Genomic DNA, 19430 nt, shown 5'->3' with positions numbered 1-19430 from the left:
GACAGCCTGTGCAAAAGCTCTTTCAGTTAAGTTGTTGGAGTGGAAGCTGGAATGCCATGATTTAAGGAGACATGGAAGAGACCTACTAGAAAACAAAGTATTGCCTCTTCCACAAAACTTGGAAAAGAAGGGCAAAAAAAGAAAGACCCTGACTTTAGGGAGAAACCAGGTTGAGATAAGGTTTCCTTTTGAATTTTTAAAAGGAAAGTAGATATCTGAACGCGTCTGTAGGATCAAGGGAAGAAGCCAATGGCAGAGGCTTGAAATATCCAACAGACAGAAAATTGATGGGGCAATGCTTTAGAGGAGAAAAAGTTGCAAACACAGGGCATCAGCTTTAGAAAGAAAATGTCAGCATCTTCTTTGGAGAGGCAAAAAAAGAAAAGTTTAAAGAAGACATTCATTGGAAACCAGAGGGAACGTGATTCAGAACTCCCATTCTCTAGTTACTTTCCCAAACAAGTAGGAAAGGGGGTCTTCTGATGCCTCCTTTCCTATGAGTGAGAGGAGAGTGGATGGTGGAGAAAATGGAAAGGGTTCAGAAGATTCATGGTGAAGATGAGAAGGAGGCAGCCGTGGTGCCGTGAAAGTTTCCAAACATTGCTGAAGGCTCGACCAAGATGGAAGTTATATAACGTCATGTCTTAAGAAAAAACCCGTTCTCTAAGGTTACACCATTCAGCCTCTGCTCCCCTAGAGACTGTATAGGTTTTGTACATTATCCTTAGGTCCACCATTCTTCATGGAATCCTTTCAGAAGACAGGCAAATGTGTTTACCATAATCTGCTAATCAATCACATTTGATATGTCCAGCAGGCAAAGGGACATGTCCTTGGCTAGTTCCCTGTTTTCTCTGTTCTTCAAAATGCATATCTGCAGGTAACTCTTACATCCTGCCTAAGTTTGAAGAGGACATTCAAGTCTGTTTGCAAATCACATAACTTAGCTTCTTGTTCTGCAGAGGCATAGTGAAGCATTAGTGATCCCATTCTTTGCACATTTGCAACACCCATTTTATTTAAGATCTTGACTTGCTAGCTCATGCTTCATGCTCTCAGAAGCAATGCACCTTATTGCCTGAGATGCTGAGATGAAGGAGAGGGACAAGGGCAAAATTGGGACTAAGAGGTCTAACTTTGACTCACCCTAGCTTGATTCTTAGACAGGTGGGGGATTCAGACATTTGCTGTCTGAACCAGACAGCAGAATCATAGGCATAATTCCAATAACTACTAATATCAAGAGAGCACAAGCCATTTCTTAGTCTGCTCAGGCTATCATCACAAAATACCACAGACTGGGTGGCTTAAACAACAGAACTGTGTTTCCTCATAGCTCTGGAGACTGGAAGCCCAAGATCAAGGTCTTAGTAGGGTTGTGTCTGTCTGAAGAGGAACCTCCCCTTGGGTTGCAGATGGCTACCTTTTCTGTGTGCTCACATGGCTTTTTCTTTGTATGTATACAGAGGGAAAGAGAATGAATGTCCTCTATGGTGTATTTTATAAAGACATGATCCAATGAGATTAGTGTCCCACCCTTAGGACGTCATTTAACCTTAATTACTTCCTTAGAGGCCCATCTCCCAAAAACTTCAACTAGGGTTAGAACTTCAACTTAGGAATTTTGGAGGGAAGACAAACATTCCATGCATAACACCAGCCACAGAGCAGGGCAAGAATTTGTAACAGAGGCAATCATTGGCATAAAGAACATATTAATCAGTGTGATTTAATAAGTCTACTTCTAACTGGGATGCCAAACGGTGCTCATGTCTATATGGAAATTGCCAAAATGTACAAAGAATGTTGTGACTTAATTCAGGGAGTTCTTTCAACAGGGAATAAGATGTCTTGGTAGGAGGTCCTGAGACAACTACCTGCACACTGGTGAGGCAGATGCTGATACAGAATTCCTGACCAGACCTGGTGGGTTTGCATTCCCAGGTACATGTCATTAGTTACTTTCACCGGAAGAAGGGGCTGACTCATCCTCCATGCCTATTCCCTCACTTTGGCTATGTTGCTTCTTTCAGTAGCAACATACTACTCCCACTTCGGAGAAAATGTTGAGGAAAGAGTGGGAAGATTGAAGATTGAGTCAGCATGCCTGACCAGCCAATGAGAGCAGTGGGATGAAAACCCACGCCCCCAACGTGTCATACGCTGCTGGTATTTTTTTGCACTTGAACTTTCAAGTGAAATTTGACATCATCTAAGGGAAACAGAGATCCTCTCTCTACTTTATGTCTCTAAATTACTGTCTGACATTGAACGTGTGAAACAGCTTCTGGGATGGTGATAACAAGACCTCCCAATCTTGGAGCACTTAATAGGCGCCACACGCTTTCCATGTATGATATCGTTTAATCCCCAAACAACCCTGTGTATTAGGCACTGGTCCCATTTTCATTTTATAGATGGAGGAAGAAAGATTTGGAGGAGAATGAGGTGCCAGAGGAAAGAAGTAGCAAATCCAAGATTCAAGCCCAGCTTGACTGAATATAAAATAAAGGGTTGTAACTGGGAAGCTGCAGCCCACATGCTCGTCAGAAACTAGCTGCTCTCACAGAACAGGAGAAGGGCTTCATTTAGGTCTTTATTGGTACCTTTGCAACATTTATTCTATGCCAATATGTCACTTGGTTTTAACTATCTAAAGGTAACACACTTTTCTAAATGGTAAATAAAAACACTAACAAAGAAAGTTTATTCTCCTTTTTCTCACAGACAGGCAACATTAGGTGCTCTTCTCAAAAAGAATGAGTAATTCAGAGTCCCATGAACACCTAGAAATAATGTCTTGATTCAGAAAAATGCAGCTGGAGGCTCACAGAGACTAGAGGTTGAGAGACAAGTCTTAACATTACCTATTATCCATCCTCAGTGAAACATCGGATGTTCTTGGTCTCTTTTCCTCCCCAGCTTAGAGATATTCCATTATCCCCAGAGGCCTGTGGGCCTGCTGTGCTAAGTAATACTCTCAGAATTTCGAGACTGCTTCTCACAGCTCATCTTCACCACTGACTCACTGCCTGGTTTGCTAAAACCAGTGGTGTTCACTCACTGAGATGAGCTAAGGGAAGTAACACTCCTAATTTTTATGGCTGCAAACAGACAGCCGTGATATCCGGGCGATAGGCAAAGAATGCTTAACAGCCGTAGTCACTTTAGCAGCACAGTCAAGTAAGACTTACACACTAGACATCATCTGACGCATCATTAATGATATGCTTCACCATTATTGGCTGCATTATAGTTTGACCTAAATGATGAACAGTTTGTGTGAATTACTGTTTGTTTTTTATGAGCAATGGCTTCTCCTGAACATTTCTGTGGCACTTTAAAGTTTATGATGCACTTAACTAAAGATTATCTCATTATCTCACACAGGAAGCACTAACAAGCTCAGTAAATGTTAGCTTAATTTAAATCACTCAAAACCATGGTAGTAAAGCTGGGTGGTAATTAGGAACTCCTTTTATGGACGAGGAAGCTGAGGCTCAGATATAGACACACAACTACTTTTTTATTGGGCCAAAGCAAAAGCCAAAGTTATTTGGCTTTCAGTGGTGGCTGTCTTTTTTTTATTATCACACGGCATTTCGTCAGTGCTGGGTGGAGGTGGAGAATGAAAGAAGGGGTGGAACTAAATGAAAAAAGTAGCTTCTCAGATGTCCTTTTGAAGTTTAGTGTCCTCCCTCTTTTCTTCAAGTGGTATTTCTTCCAGTTAGCACCTTGAGGCTGATCTTTCCTTTATGTTGCCTGAGATTTTGGAGAGAAAGGGAGAGATTGGGAAGGGGGCATGGGAGGAGGGAGAGGTAGAGATACAGAACACACACCCCTCAAAAGACTACTGCTACCTGTTCATAGCAAAAATGAAGGTTGCATTTTTGTATTGTGTTTTGCAGTTTTTAGAGCATGTTCTTTGGGTAATGGGTAAAATTGCAAAGAGCTTACCTTTACACAGGTGGCTTCGCATTACCTGGCTTTTGCCCACCTCCCAGGCTGCCGCTCTGCTGTTCTTGCAGGTGCATTCTGTTCCACCAAACAGAGCCCTTGTTTGCACAGCAGAGCTTGAAGGTCCTACACTGGACGGTGCTCCCATCACCTCGTACAGGTTGTCCCTTCGCCCAGACAGCCTTTTCCCTACTGTATCCCAAGTATCCAAAGGCTTCAGTTCTTCCTCTTCAGTTCTCACTCATCAGAGTCCCCATGGGGCGATCTTAAGAAATACTGTGCCTGGGCTTTGTCACAGACCAGTTGCATCTGAATCTCAGCATGGGCGGGGGAGCAGCGGGGAGCTTGGACATCTGTCAGAATGTCTCTATTTGGTTTTGGTGCCTGTGATGGTCACATCTCTGGCTACCCCATTAGGCCTTCAGCTCTGTGAGGGGATGGAATATTTTACTCACTTTTGTATTTCCAGAGCCCAGCATTGGGTCAGACTCATTTACTAGGCTTTCATTTGTCTCAGAAACAGGGCTGGTTGGGCGTGCCCAGGGATGCTGGAGTTTCAAACTCCTCTTAAACAAAGACATTTATTTCTGTGTTGGGCCTTATCCAAAGCTATCATATGTGTCAGTGCCCCGCCTCTGGCCATGTCGGACAGCACCTTCTCTTTCACCTCTTCTGACAATACATTTCAGTCTTTTTCCGTGGCTCGGAAAATCCAGTGTTTGTGTTGTGGCTCCTGCCCCTGGTCTAGCCCACGTCACTCATGCTCCGTGTCCATGACTGCTCTCAGTCATTGATGACGGCCCAATTTCCCACTTAGCCTGAACAAGGCCTCAAGATCTTTCTCAAGCCAGAAATCCAGGACACCACTGCAGATGAATCAGAGTAGGTAGATGAGTCTAAATCCATTTGTGTTCCGTGACCTACATTCTTAAATTGATGATGTGGATTTGGGTCATCACTCTGCCTGATCAGTTTCCTCTGGTGCTGAACTGCCAATATCTCCTGGCTTTAGCGTCACATTTATGGGAAATAAACACACTGCCCTGTGTCCTACCTGCTAAGGACTGAATGTTTGTGTTCTCCTAAAAGTCATCTGTTAAAACCTAATCCCCAATATTGAGACTGCCTCAGAGGCCCCCTAATATAAACATACATAAACATCAACACCTGAGAATCCTGCCTTCGGGGCTCTCTCACACCTGTAATCATTATTGTCTCACAGGAGGAAGGATGCATCGTGTAAAGACAGGAAACAATCCATCCTCTGCCCCAGAGTCCGCAGTTACCCTTTGTCATCCTGGATTGAGAAGCAAGGGGGCTGATTGCACACGTCATTCCTGAAGCAGGGAGAATGCCCCAGCTTCAGCTGAGCCCAGTTCCTCACCTGTTTTTACTCCCTATTTGAACCCAAGGGCTTGCACACTCAGATTTTGTGTTTTTTTTTGTCTGTTAAATGCTGGCATCATTTAATCCTGGTTTCAAGATTGTACGTAATGGACTTTTCTTCTCCTTGTGTTGCTGCCCTCATTTTGGTTTTGAGGAATCTACTCTTGGCACCTGGTCTACTAAGTAGAAATCTCTCATTTCATCCATGGAAGGCTTACCCTTTTCTGCGCGTTTTCTTCACTCCTCATGGTTTGATGAGAGTGTAGCCTTGTATCTCCACTGTGACCACAGCTAATGAATTAGATGGTAGGGTTTGGGAGGGGTGGGAATTGCCTACTTAACCCAAGATTGTTCCCAAGATTTTGGAAGTGGAGCTAAGCAGCTTTCCTCTTAGACTGGTTTAGCCACTTAGAACAGAAGTACGTGAATTTACATCAAGGACTGCTACTGGCAATGTCTTTCCAAAACAGAGAAGTCAGAGAAAGTGCCAGTAGGGTGGGGGTGGGGGTTTCATAGAAAGAGACCAAGCTAGCAGACGTGCAAAGAAGGACAAAAAAAGAGAAAGGAGAGACAACCATTTGTATTTTTATCTGGAGGAGCCATTGTTTTCTCAGGCGGCTACCCCCCGACCCAGCTCCCTTGTGGGCAGACGGCCATGTCACCGCTGCACTGCAGACTCATCTTTGACATCAACGGATACTTGCATAGGTCTACTTTGGACTCTCTCTTTTGGTACATTCATCTATCTCTTTATCTTTGCATTGTCTGAAATTATGCATTATGGAAACCTCAGTATCCAGTAGAATATGTCCTCCAGTGTCTGCCCCTTTTATTTTTACATATATCTTGTTAGTGGCTTATTAGTTTCCACCATAAAATACCTCTTTTGACTGGGATTGCATTGACTACATGAGGCGGGGGTCAAAAAACTTGGAACTTATTTATAAAAAATGTGGATTGATTCTTACATGTAAACTTCAGTCACCTTCAGAGTACTCTCCACTGGATGCACTACAGCTACTGAGACTTTTTTCCTACTGTTCAAAACAGTTTTTGAATGCATCAATTTTAATGCCTTTTGGTGCTTCTGCCACTTTTTGTTCACCTCTTCCACATTGGCAAACCCTTTGAGGACTTTTTTCATTCAGGTTAACAACAAAAAAAATCATGCAGTTTGAGATCAGATGAATAGGGAGGGTGGGGAATGGGGGTCATGCTATTTTTGGTCAAAAATTGCTCAACACTCAGTGTGGTGTGGGCAGGTGCACTCATAAGTCACCCATGATGAAATGAACAAATGTGCTGAAAGAGTCTTCGAATTCATTGAAGCCAAGTGCAGCCTCTCACAACAACACCAGTTGGCACACCAACAGAGATGGGTCCCTAGAATATTCATCTAGAGGGGCAAGCCTGTACTGCAAGGAGCCTGGTCTCCAGAAGATAATTCTGTTTTTTTAATCCCTCCCTGTGTAAACCTATAAACATAATTAAAATATTTATAATAGTCTTACAATCTAAGAACATGATATATCCCATTATTTAGTTCTTTAATTTCTATTAGTAATACTTTGCAGTTTCTATATAAATGTTTGTATACTCTTCACACATTTGTTCTTTAATTTTTCATACTATTGTAAATGTACCTTTTGAAATACCCATATTCTGTTTTTTAACTAGTGCCTAGAAATACAGATTATTTTTAAAATATAGTGACTTTATCTGACCTCCTCATTAAATGAACTCATTAGTCATAATAGTGTTCCTGTATATTCTTTAGATTGTATATGTACAGAATCATATCTTCTATGAATAAGACAGTTTTATCTTATCAGGTGCTTTTAAGTAATATTTACTACAAATAAATCAGTATTCTTGTCTCTGTCTCAGGGGGAAGTGCTCTGTATTTCACCACTTAGTGTAATGTTTTCTGTATGTTTTAGTGGGGTAGATTTTGTTAGCCAAATATCTCTATTCCCAGTTTTCTGAGAGGGTGTATCATGAATGAGTGTTGGCTTTTATTAGCTGTTTTTTTTTCTGTATCTACTGAGACTATCCTATATTTTTCTTCTTTAATCTATTCATTTGGTGAGTTATATTGACTTGGAATCACAAACAAAACTTATTTTCCTGAAGTCAACCATACTTAATCACAGTGTATTACCTGTCTCCCATTATCACTGATCTGCCCTTTCTCCTCTCCTTTTCTTTCCTCGTTTCTTTTTTCCTTCCATCTTCTTTTCTTCCTTCCTTCCTTCTTCCAGTAGATTTGTGGGTGGCTCCATTAGAGGAGAGGCTTATAACTTTCTTTTTATTTACTATCTTTTTCTTTCTAAATAAAAATTAGCACTCACCTGGCTGGTGTAGCTCAGTGGATTGAGCACGGGCTGCGAACCAAAGTGTAGCAAGTTCGATTCCCAGTCAGGGTACATGCCTGGGTTGCAGGCCATGACCCCTAGCAACCGCACATTGATGTCTCTCTCTCTCTCTCTATCTCCCTCCCTTCCCTCTCTAAAAATAAATAAATAAAATCTTAAAAAAAAATTAGGCTGACTTTATAGGTACAGGTGGGATGTTGAAATCTCAATGTATCTATTGTTGTAAAGGTGCACTGGATCCTAAGGCAGGTTCAGTGTGGGAAAATAGTGCAACATAACAGCCAAGTGTGATAATGAGCACTGAAGGTGATTAGTAAAAAGGTAAAGGCATTTGTTCAGGGAAGATAAAACAAGGTAAAGCCATAGTTGCTGAAGCTAGTGTTTCTTTGTCTAGCACTTTATGTCTCAGCCTATCACGGAACCCCCATCTTCAAATTAAGCTGAAACCTTCCTCGGGTCATCTCTTATCCTCTTGATAACACTAAGTGGTGGTTACTTTTGTTGTAAATTGAACTTATGGGGGTGACATTGGTTAATAAAATTATAGAGGTTTCAGGAGTACATTTCTACAATCATCTGTATATTGTATTGTGTGTTTACCACCACAAGCCAAGTCTCCTTCCATCACTATTTCTGCCCCTTACCCTGTGGCCCAGTTTTCTCGTCTAGATATGGTGGTTGGAATGGTGTCCACCTTATGCAGTTGATATCAGGATGACACAAGTTGGTCAAAGCTCTTGGCGAAGTGCCTGGCAACCAAGAAGTGTTAGTTCATTACTGCTGCTCGTGTAGTCATTATTACCACCACACGTCTTCTAGTTGCATGAATTGTGAAGAAACAAAAGCAAAGCCGCCTGACACCATCACAGTTGTCAGACCCACCCAGGCAGATCTGCCTGAGGCAACTTCGAAAGGAGTGCTTCAGCTTGTGCGTGAGCAGTGGAGTGAGGTGACAAGGCATCGTGTATGGGTGGAGCAGACTACTTAAGTACAAATTGTTACATAAAAGTGAATGTATCCCACCATTGATTAAACTTCCGATCACACCAGTGCCGTGTGTGTGCGTGCATGCACGTGCACCTTTATCATTGCCTCTTGAGCGGTTTGTATGATACACAAGTGCGGAAGAACACCGGTGAAAATAGATCTTCACCTGTCCTCATCCTATCGCCATGCTACTCCCAGTCAGATAAAACCACTGTCACTGTTAACAGTTTACTGTGTATCTTTCCAGCTCTTTTGCTATTCATTTACATACGTATATTCCAATTCTTTCTTTCTTTATACAGAAGTGGGATAATATTTGTTTTTCCACAGTGTTTTTCATTGCTTAATGTACCCTGAGAAATCTTTCCATGTAACTGTATATAGATCTGCCCCACTGTTTTTTAACACTCACATATTATTTTATAGTATGAATGTGCCTTTATTTATTTTACTATATCTCCCTAATGTTATACACTAGGTCGTTTTCTGTTTTTTACTATGAAAACAACACTTCAATTATCATTATTGCACATACATTTCCATGCACACACATCTATTTCTTTAGGCTAGGCTTCCAGAAGTTAGTTTTTGTGCACATGATGTTTTATTGTGTATAAAGCATTTTAAAACAGTCACTGTTCGTTAAACATATACTAGATACCAGACACAGGACTAGGAGTTTAAGTGTATTATATCATTTAATCTTTACTATCACTCCATCTGTGGATGAAGCAAAAGTCTCCTAGAAGCTAAGCTACTTATTCCAGTCAAAGTGCTGGTAAGTGGTATTAAATGTTAGGGTTTAAATGTTAGGGTTTTTCTGGTGCCCTTGGGGCAATTTTTATGTTCAGAGGAGAGTATTCAGAGGCATAAATTGGTTTTGGAAGTTAACACTTAATTTATTAAAGCAAAAATTAAAGCCTTATTCTTATGCTTTTAAGTTTAGCCTATACCCAGTATGGTTCTATTCATAAGTCTAGAGAATGTTAGCAATCACATATAAAGGATTTTGCATGTTTGCTTCAATTTAAAACCTGAGTTCATTAAACATCTTCAAACATTTAAAAATGTATAAAATTTGATATAAAGGATTTTTAAATTTAAACACTTTAATTGTTGACTGACAACGCTTATCAACTACTTACATAACTTATAGAAACCTAAAAAAATTAAACTTATACATCTGCTCAAACTTAAATCATTTTGTAGTATTGTACATAAATTATGATTTCAATTTAAAATATATATGTAAATCAGTCAATTATATGTTTCAAATTAGAGTTTGGAAAGTGGAATCTCATTTTAATTAAATTATATAAAACATTAATGTAAAATATTCCCAAGTACACAGACTATTTTTCAAATATTAATATTATGAGTTTTATTATCCAGAATTCATCCTAGCTTTTTCCAGAATTTAAAGGTATGAAGCCATTAAGAATAAAAAATTATCTCACACAATTTTAGGGCTTTTTTTCTAACGAAGATTTTTGGTGATTGAATTCTCGATTGCTTGGGCCACATAATGACCAGAGATTTCAGTGGAGACACTGTCTAGATTTTCGTCAGTCATCCCAAGAAGATAAATTAAACTCAGTTTGATTATAGAAGTGAGCTGTATGTTCAGCTCCAACATCATGAAAACTATTATTTCAAGCAAAGAATGAGATAGAAATTTGTTACTTAAACTGTAATATTTAAAAACACATTGAAATTAACATAATTTAATTTCCCCCAAGTTTTCTGAGTGTAGCTAATAAAACAGACATCCATTAAAAAAAGTGGAAAGAAAAATGAACAAACATTTATTAATCTTTTTGACATACTACTCAGTATTTGAGGCAGTAAACTTCTTTAATAATGTACATTATAAGCTAAACAAGCCCTGGCTGGTGTAGCTCAGTGGATTGAGCGTGGGATGCGAACCAAAGTATCGCAGGTTCAATTCCCAGTCAGGGCACATGCCTGGGTTGCAGGCCACGGCCGCCAGCAACCGCACATTGATGTTTCTCTCTCTCTCTCTCTTTATCCCTCCCTTCCCTCTCTAAAAATAAATAAATAAAAATCATTTTTTAAAAAATCTAAACAAATTGTTTTTTTTGCCAGGTAGGTTGTTTTTTTTCCCCATGATTTTACAAAACTAACAGGCCAAAGACCAGGACCAGGGTGAGATAAGTGAGGCACCTGGGGAAGGAAATGTAGAAGACACTTCCCCTCAGGATCACATACCTGCCCACTCAGCACTTGCACAATCTTGACTGGGAATGCCTTGCTTGTCTCATCCCAGATCTGGTCTTGGTACTACCAAATTCAGAGAGCTGATAAGTCATTAAAGACAATTTTTAAAGATTAAATTTATTGGGGGTAACATTGGTTAATATCCTTATATAAGCTCCAGCTATGCAACTCTAGAATATTCTTTATCTTCTTTATATCCCATTGTGTACTCACCACCCAAAGTCTGGTCTTCCCATCACCATATATTTGATACATTTCCCCCTCTTTATCCAACCTTTCCACACCCACCTTCCCCTCTGGGAACCACTGCACTGTTAAAGACAGCATTTGACATTAGTTTACTGGGTCATTTCTGCTGTAGAGCTCCGAGCAGGTTCAGGTAAATGACTACCATTGCTCATAAAACTTCTTTCAGAGTAAGCTTCTTCATGCTCACATATAGAAAATAAAAATAGGTGTAAATTAACACTGCATGCTCTCTGATTCCAGTAACGAGTCATGATTATCCAAGGATAAATGGATACATATTTATACAAAGCTCTGTATCATTTCCTAGAGCCACACACTTACTAATTTAAAACGGCATAAACTCAGCCTCTTACAGTTCTGGAAGTTAGAAGTCTGAGTCTCATAGGGCTCAAATCAAAGCTGTGTTCCTTCCAAAGCCTAGAGGACAGTCTATGTCCTCGCCATCTCCTGGAGGTCACCTGCACTCCTTGGCTCATGGCCTCTTTATCTTGCGATATCTGCTGTTATCATTACACTGTCTTTTTCTGACCCTGATACTTTGGCCTCTCATCAAAATGCTTGTGACTGCTCTGGGTCCACCTAGATAATCCAGGATAATTTCCCCATGTCAAGAGCCCTGACTGAATCACACCTGGAAAATCCTTTGATCATGTGAAGTAAAATGTTTAAGAAAAGTCACTTCATGTAATATATGTGATAGGTTCAAAATGGTATTTAGATTTCTTTGAATATGTTGAAAATGAAAAAACCCTCTTATTTTAAGTATTAATATTTAATATATACCAGAAATTATAAACTTTACAGTTATTTGATTTTATGATGGAAACTTTTAGGTGAAAATATAAAATTGTATGATAGCCTGCATAATTTCAAAATATTTTATAAATGAGCAAATGTTTGTAGCCTGAAGTTGTAGGGCCCAATGTCACACTGAAATGTTGTTCCAGGTCAAGAGAAATTCATTAGTATTGGAGATTGCTGCAAACAGAATTGAGTGCATAATTAGCTCAAAACCTGTTTTTATTCTCAATCTCTCAGCCTCAGAGTCCCTATCTCCAGATGGTAGGAATAGCACTAGCTTTGCTCCCACGGTTTTTGTCAATATCAAATGGGACACATTTTGATATTGACAAACATCAAAATTTTTCATAAGTTACAAAGTGCAATACAAACGATAGTGATTAATGTTGCTTGCCTTAATGTAAGCACTAACTAGTAACAGGGCTGTTCCCACACTCTTTGTTTTGCAGATAAGATTGCCAGGAACCTGCTTAGGAAGAGATCAAAAGATCAAGTGAAAAATCCTGACAGATGCTCCTCTTCTCACTCATTAAGCCCTCCCTGAGGGGCAGCTTTAATGGGGACCACTGTTGACTGTGTACTGAGTTGTCAAAGTTCAGGTCTTTGGGGATTTTCATTTTACTCAAAGTCTTCCAACGAGGGCTTTTAAAGGTCACATTGAAATATGTCATCCTTACCCCTCAATGTTCGTGCCTCTGACCTCAGGACACTAACAATAGCTTTTTGAAGGGGCATTTGCTACTCACTAGAGACACTGGGAATAATTCCTTGGAAGTTAAAGCTAATGATTTTTGCACTTGGAGGAAGGCTGGAGCTTCTATTGGTTATTGTCCCTTTGGTAAATCGAGTGGCTTTTCTTATGCTAATGTGGAGAATACATAAACATCGTAATCAGGAGCTGTCTGAATAGGGCGATATATTGACATTTCAGCACTATCTGAATTTTGTGTTAAGAGTGGCTTTGTCAAATTAAAATGAATGGCAGGTCAAAGCAGAAAAAGACAAGCTCTTTCTTACTCAGATAGATATTAAATGTTCCCTAATCCTAAGAGTCCAAAAAATATTGTCAATTTAGGTTATAGAGACAAGCCTTCTTTATGAGGTTTGGGGAAGAGACGTGGAAAAATGCAAGGTTCTAACTGCCCATTGCAACCAACTTTGCAAAGGCACCTCTTGCCCTTTAGTTTGATGCTTCCCGCTGTGTTCATGTCCCGGTTAGCTCCTCCCACAGAGCACGGCTTTGCGTAGTACAGATGGCTCCAACTGGAGTTCATGAGCATCTGGTTTTGTTTCTCCTAAATTACTCCCTGAAATGTGGCAAGCCACTTTATTTCTCTGGTTCTCATTTGTAAACTTCTGACAGTTGGGTCACATCGATTTTTTTTTTTTTTAATACCAAGCTGCACACAAGTGACAGTCACAGTCCTGCACGAACCACTCCCTTGGGCAGCATCTGAGACTCAGAGAAGGCTCAGCACTGATTTCACAAGAGGAACTTCTCTTCCATGAGCAGAAAGGCCCGTTCACTTTACCATTTGCTTTTTCACTTCCAAAATGTCAGCGGGCAAGACACATGTCATGATAGGTGAACTTGAATGTGCTCTAATTTCAAAACTGCATCTATTGAGTGTGAAGTGATGGACAAAGAAGACAGATGTCCAATGAGGAGACTGAAGGCCAGAGAGGCAATGGCACTTCCCCAAGGACATAGAATCTGTGCCCGTTATCTTGTGACTTTTGGCGCTGGATTGGCTTTCCAGAGGATGCCTGTGTTCTGTGCTTCTGTGACCGGGGTACTGAATATGAGCCGAGAAAAATCACGCAGCCAGGCTGATTGGTACTTCCACATATGTGCGGATTGTAAGCTCACTTATGCTCCTGGAACTACCTGGTATTTCTTCATTATTTGTCTACCTTTTCTATTCCTCACAGCACCTTATCATAAGAATTTCCCCCATGCAATTCAGTGTGTTTTGAAAACACCATTTTTACAAAGGGTTCCTTTCTGTTCCATCGTATGGTTATTGTATAATATGTTTAAACAGTCTCTTATTGTTAAGCCAGAAGGTTTCCATAAATAATGTTGCCATGGATACCTTTGTAGTGAATCTTGCACAAATTTCTTAGGATTTCTTTACAGTATATTTCTACTTGTAGAATTACTGAGAGTAGAAAATATCAATGTCTGTTACATATTTATATATGCTTATGATATAACACATGTCTACTATAAAAATATTAATAGAGATAAATATCAGTCATAATCTTAAGACTCAGAAATTAATGCGGTGAACATTTTACTAAGTAATCTTTTAGAAATGTTTTATGCATAAAATGTCATGAACTTTTCAAAAGTCTCATTATACATCTTGCCAAATTGATGTCCAGGGAAACAGCACAATAAACATTCCTACCGGTTGTATTGTAATTAAGCAAATGTGTTGGAAAATATCTCTATTTTGTATTAGAATGAATGTAACTCTAATGGGGTTGATTGTCATTTTGCCTGTTAATTTTAAAATTCCTTATTCTGTGAATTGGTTCTCATGTTCTTGTGTTTGTTCCCTTCTTTTTGTGGGCCACGTTTGTTTTAAAATCTATAACAGTACAAAGAAGAAAACAATAGTCAACTATGCATCATAGAGAATAATTATTGTTTTCATGTTGGTAAAATTTCTTTCTTTTTTGTGTGTTTATAAGTTGTTTATGTTACACCAGTAGCATATGACTGTTGCTAAACAGCCTTTGGGGGCCCGCTGCTGCCTGCCACCCTCCAGGCAAAGTTTCAGAGGAAAAGGTTTGGTGATAAAGGAAAGGAGTCTTTATTCAGAAACTTCACAATTTTGGAATAACAGCTTTCCACATGTAGTAGTCACTTAAGTCTATCAATCAAGGCTAAACTCTAACACTTGAGTCTTCCTATCATTCCCCTGTTAGTTTTAATGATATTATTTTTTATAGGGTTAGTTTACAAACTAAAACAATATCAGACACAAAAACTACACAACTGCGGAAGAATGACAGGTTTCTGCGTCAGAGGTCATCCCCTCTAAAACAGCCAAAGAATAAACCTGCCGCCCTCTGCCAGGCCAGCCTGACCCTAGGCTGTGCCTGGAGCTCCTCCCCATCCAAAATACTGTTGGGATCCAAAAATACATTGGGAAACTCAGGCAGCTGCCGCACGATCATCCAGGCGTCCTTGAGGAGGAAGAGCCTGAGAAACAGCCAGCACCAACCTCCAACTCCAGAGCCTGAGTGTGCTTCTTTTATATCAGATCTTCTCACCCATAATTCCATGTGCTTTGGAGGCATTCAGCTTCTCAGCCAATTCCTTTCTAGGCTGTTTAGCATTGCCTTGAGCAACCTCTTCCTCCCGCCCTTCTCTGCTCCTTCCTATTGATCTGATCAGATCTCTCTGTATCATCAACACATTGTTATGTTTTAACTTCAAAAAAGCACATTATACATCAATCTAGAGTCGCCCCTTGATTGGACACCTTCAGTTTTTATCTCTTTTTCCCTATATAAAGAACTAATATCATTTGATCCATCTTCTAAAAATCTATCATCTAGCTATCTATCTCCCCTGTAGAAAGTACACAGTATGATCTTATTTCTGCATTGTTCTTCAACCCTTTTCTTTTCAGACAACATGTTTTTTATTTTATTTTATTTATTTTTATTTTTTGATGTTTTTTTAAAATTTTATTTTTTAATTTATTTTTAGAGAGGGAAGGGAGGGAGAAAGAGAGAGAGAGAAACATCAATGTATGGTTGCTGGGGGTCATGGCCTGCAACCCAGGCATGTGCCCTGACTGGGAATTGAACCTGCGATGCTTTGGTTCACAGCCCGCGCTCAATCCACTGAGCTACGCCAGCCAGGGAGACAACATGTTTTTTAAATATCCATATTGATAAAATTGAGCCACTGGATTCTTTTCTTCTGCTGCATATGCTATCTGGATTCACAGGATATGCACACATAAATTTATCTTTCCTTTCTCCTATTGTTGGACATTTAGTTTGTCTAATTATATAAAAAGGAGTCTCAGTTCTCTGAGGGTATATAAGAAAGTTTTATTTTTCTCAATAACTACAATAACAGTGCTGTGTCAAACTCTCTGCCACCCCCTCCTGCTGGGTAGTGGGATCCCTTAATGACAGCTCATTTGAGTCAGTAAAGTTACTTTCTGTTACTAAACCAGTCCCACTTCAGTTCTTTAAGACTCAGTAATGTACATTTTATCACTGTAATCTCATTTTTGATTCAAAGCAATATCCCCTTTCTCTTCCTCACCCCTGCAGCCAGACCAGCATGAGGTTGGATTGGGGGCAGAGCTGACTGCTGGTGAACCCTCATCCCTCCCTTTGCCCCCATTTCTGTTTTCCCTTCTCTCTCTGGGTGTTGGCCAGGATGAGAGGGAGAGATGAAACGCGTCATCTGTTTAAGCACCCAACCTGGAGATCCTCTCTTGGGTTGGTTGTAAGCACTCTCTCAGCTTGCTGACTTCACTGTGGAAGATGGTAGCTGGCTTTCCACAGAACGGCTCACAGCATTGCTCTGAAACAGCCACTTTGTGGCTTCCCTCTGCAGCATCCACAGCAAGAGAGCGGGGTTCAATCTCGCTACATCCTGTGACCCAGACTCTGGGTGTAGTGCGCCAAGCAGGACTGACTCTGTAGACCTGTGGGAATGGGGAACATGAATGGACTGTCTGTACCCCCAGCTGGCTGGCTATGCCCCTCTCCCTTACGTTGTTCCCTTTCCTCTGTCACAGGGTTTTTCTGGTGGCTAAGAAGAAATCTAACCAGAGAGATAAAATGTCAGTTTCCCTTTCTTGTAGACATCTCCAATTCTGTTCCCAGTGATTCCCCTGGCCCTTCTTTTCCTGGGTATTGGAACTGGAAAAATGTCTCCCCAGAAACCCTTCCTCCCAGTTCTCCTGACACGACCATGGGGTGGGAGGCAGTATCCTGTGTCAGTTCTACTGAACTGTTGTCTCCTGCAGGCTCCAGGCTGATGGCTGACCGCCTACCTTGGGCAGTTCTCTGTGTGTAGAGAATTCAAGGCACTTAATGTCTTTTGTTTTTCAGCTGTGTATCCTACAGAATCTTTGAAAGATAATTTCTTCAGTTTAATGCAGTTCTGAAGTCCTTGTGGGAACCCTCTTGCGCACATGAGTACTTGTGTTGGGGGATACCTACAAGAGGTCGTGCTAAGTCACGGGGCAGGCACATGTTCATTTTAATAGGTACCAACAAATTGCCTTCTAAAGTGACCCTACTGATTTCCACCCCCACAGAAGTGTAGGAGATTATTTCCCCAAACGCTCATATTTAACATTACAGGCTTTTTATCTTATGGATGAAGAGTACTACCTTCTTTTCTTTTTTCTTTTTATAAAGATTTTATTTATTTACTTTTAGAGAGAGGGCAAGGGAGGGAGAAAGAAAGGGAAATAAACATCAGCATGTGAGAGATCGGTTGTCTCTCACATGCCCCCAACTGAAGGCCTGGCCCACAACCCAGGCATGTGCTCTAACTGGGAATCAAACCAGTGACCTTTTGGTTCAGAGGCCAGCACTCAAACCACTGAGCAACACCAGGTAGGGTAGTACATCATTTTCAATTTATCTTTTACTGATTGTCTTTTGAAAGATGAGTATCTGTTCCTTCACTTGCCCACCTCCTTTCCCTTTACAATATTTAGCTTTTTATTCAGATGTTTAAACAAATGTTATTTAGATGTTTAAAGAATGTCCAAGTCCTCCACACATTTATAATTGACTGACTAACCTCAATGTGCTTTATTTTAACTAAAGATATTTATGGCCTCAACTACCTGCCTAGCATTGCCTTCTATGGATGCTTGAATATAGTTAGCTGCAGGTGATAATTTAGTTATCTGCACTGTCAATAAATTCCTGGGACTACCAATGTGATCTTTAACAATGGTGACAGGGTCATTAATATCCTTAAGTCTAATCTGATGATACAGTCAGTTCCAGATGCCCTTTCTAAAGATCCTATTGTCCCAGTATTACTTCTAGTACTAGTAACTCTGTTGTTCAGGGTACATGAGTATTAGAAATTGAGACAGTTATTATACAAATTAGACATTACACAATTGTGGAAGGAGCTGGAGAGTTGTAAAGCTGATGTGTCCAGCTATTAGAGGAAGACTGTCAAGAGAGGCTGGTGGAGAAGTCTAGGAATGTTATTTGCTCCTCATGGCTCCTGCCTCTGTGGATTTTCAGGAATGTCTCCAATAGTAGGCCCGGGGTTACTCTTGGTGAGCAAGCATATTAGTTATCTAATGCTACATAACAAATTATCACAACTTTAGCAGTTTAAAACCACACACATTTATTACTTCACAGTGTCCAGCATCAGGAGTCTGGGTACAGGTCAGCCTGGTCTTCCTGAGAGCCTCCTAAGCTTCAGTCAGGGCACTTCCAGGGCCGGGTTGCATCTGAGGCATGGGATCTCTTCCCAGATGACCCAATTGTTGGCAGAATTCATTTCATGACAGCTGCAGAACTCATGGAAGCTGTTTTCAAGGCCGGCAGAAATGAACCTTGTCAACCTGTCACTGTCTTTTAAGGGCTCTGATAATTCCATCAAACCCAACCAAGAGGAGTTTGCTTTAGATTAATGCAGATTAGTAGCCTATCTGTGGGAATGACATCCCTTCCCATCCATCCTATCACAACTTCCACCACACTCAAGAGGAGGGCGTGATACAAGGAGAGTACACCCATCAACAAGCACCATGGGCATTTCCTTAGAGGTCTGCCTATCATCGTTGAACAAATAGCTGGATGTGGAGTAGAGAAGAGCATGGACAAGCTGGAACCTGCCGGCATGTCTGCATCTGTCATGACTGTGAGCTAGTAACAAACTTCAGAGTGTAAATCATTGCTGCTTTACAGCTTCCTCTAGCAGCTTGGTCTGACGCTAACCCAGAACCTCCACGGGAGCAAGTCTGAGAAATGTAGTTCCCAGTGTAACCAAGCTGACCACAGAACAATCCAGTACAGCTGGGGTGGAGAAGGTGCATTTAATTACATTGAAAAGGGCACACCTACTTTCGAGAGAATCCATTGTATGCAATAGCACACCATAACTGTTTTGATAGGAAGAAGTCTTCTTCCTGTACTGTTCACTGGGCAAACCCACATGAGTTACCCCTTAGAGAAATGAAACCAGCAATTTTCTGTTTGTTCCAAGTACAAAGAATGGTGTTTTCTACCCTGATTTTTATGACACAGCTAGATTAGTATGAATATCTTCCTAAAATAGAATTTTTTAAAGTCACATTTTATTTTATGCAATTTAAATGAACATTTGCTAGTGAGAAAATGAGATTATTTGCAATATTGATTATCTGCCTCTGTCTCCATAGTGCCTTTCTCCAAGGAACTCTGGTGACTTTA

The sequence above is a fragment of the Phyllostomus discolor genome, chromosome 8 (assembly GCF_004126475.2).
Source record: "Phyllostomus discolor isolate MPI-MPIP mPhyDis1 chromosome 8, mPhyDis1.pri.v3, whole genome shotgun sequence".
Classification (NCBI taxonomy): Eukaryota; Metazoa; Chordata; class Mammalia; order Chiroptera; family Phyllostomidae; genus Phyllostomus; species Phyllostomus discolor.
This window is presented reverse-complemented; position numbering follows the sequence as displayed.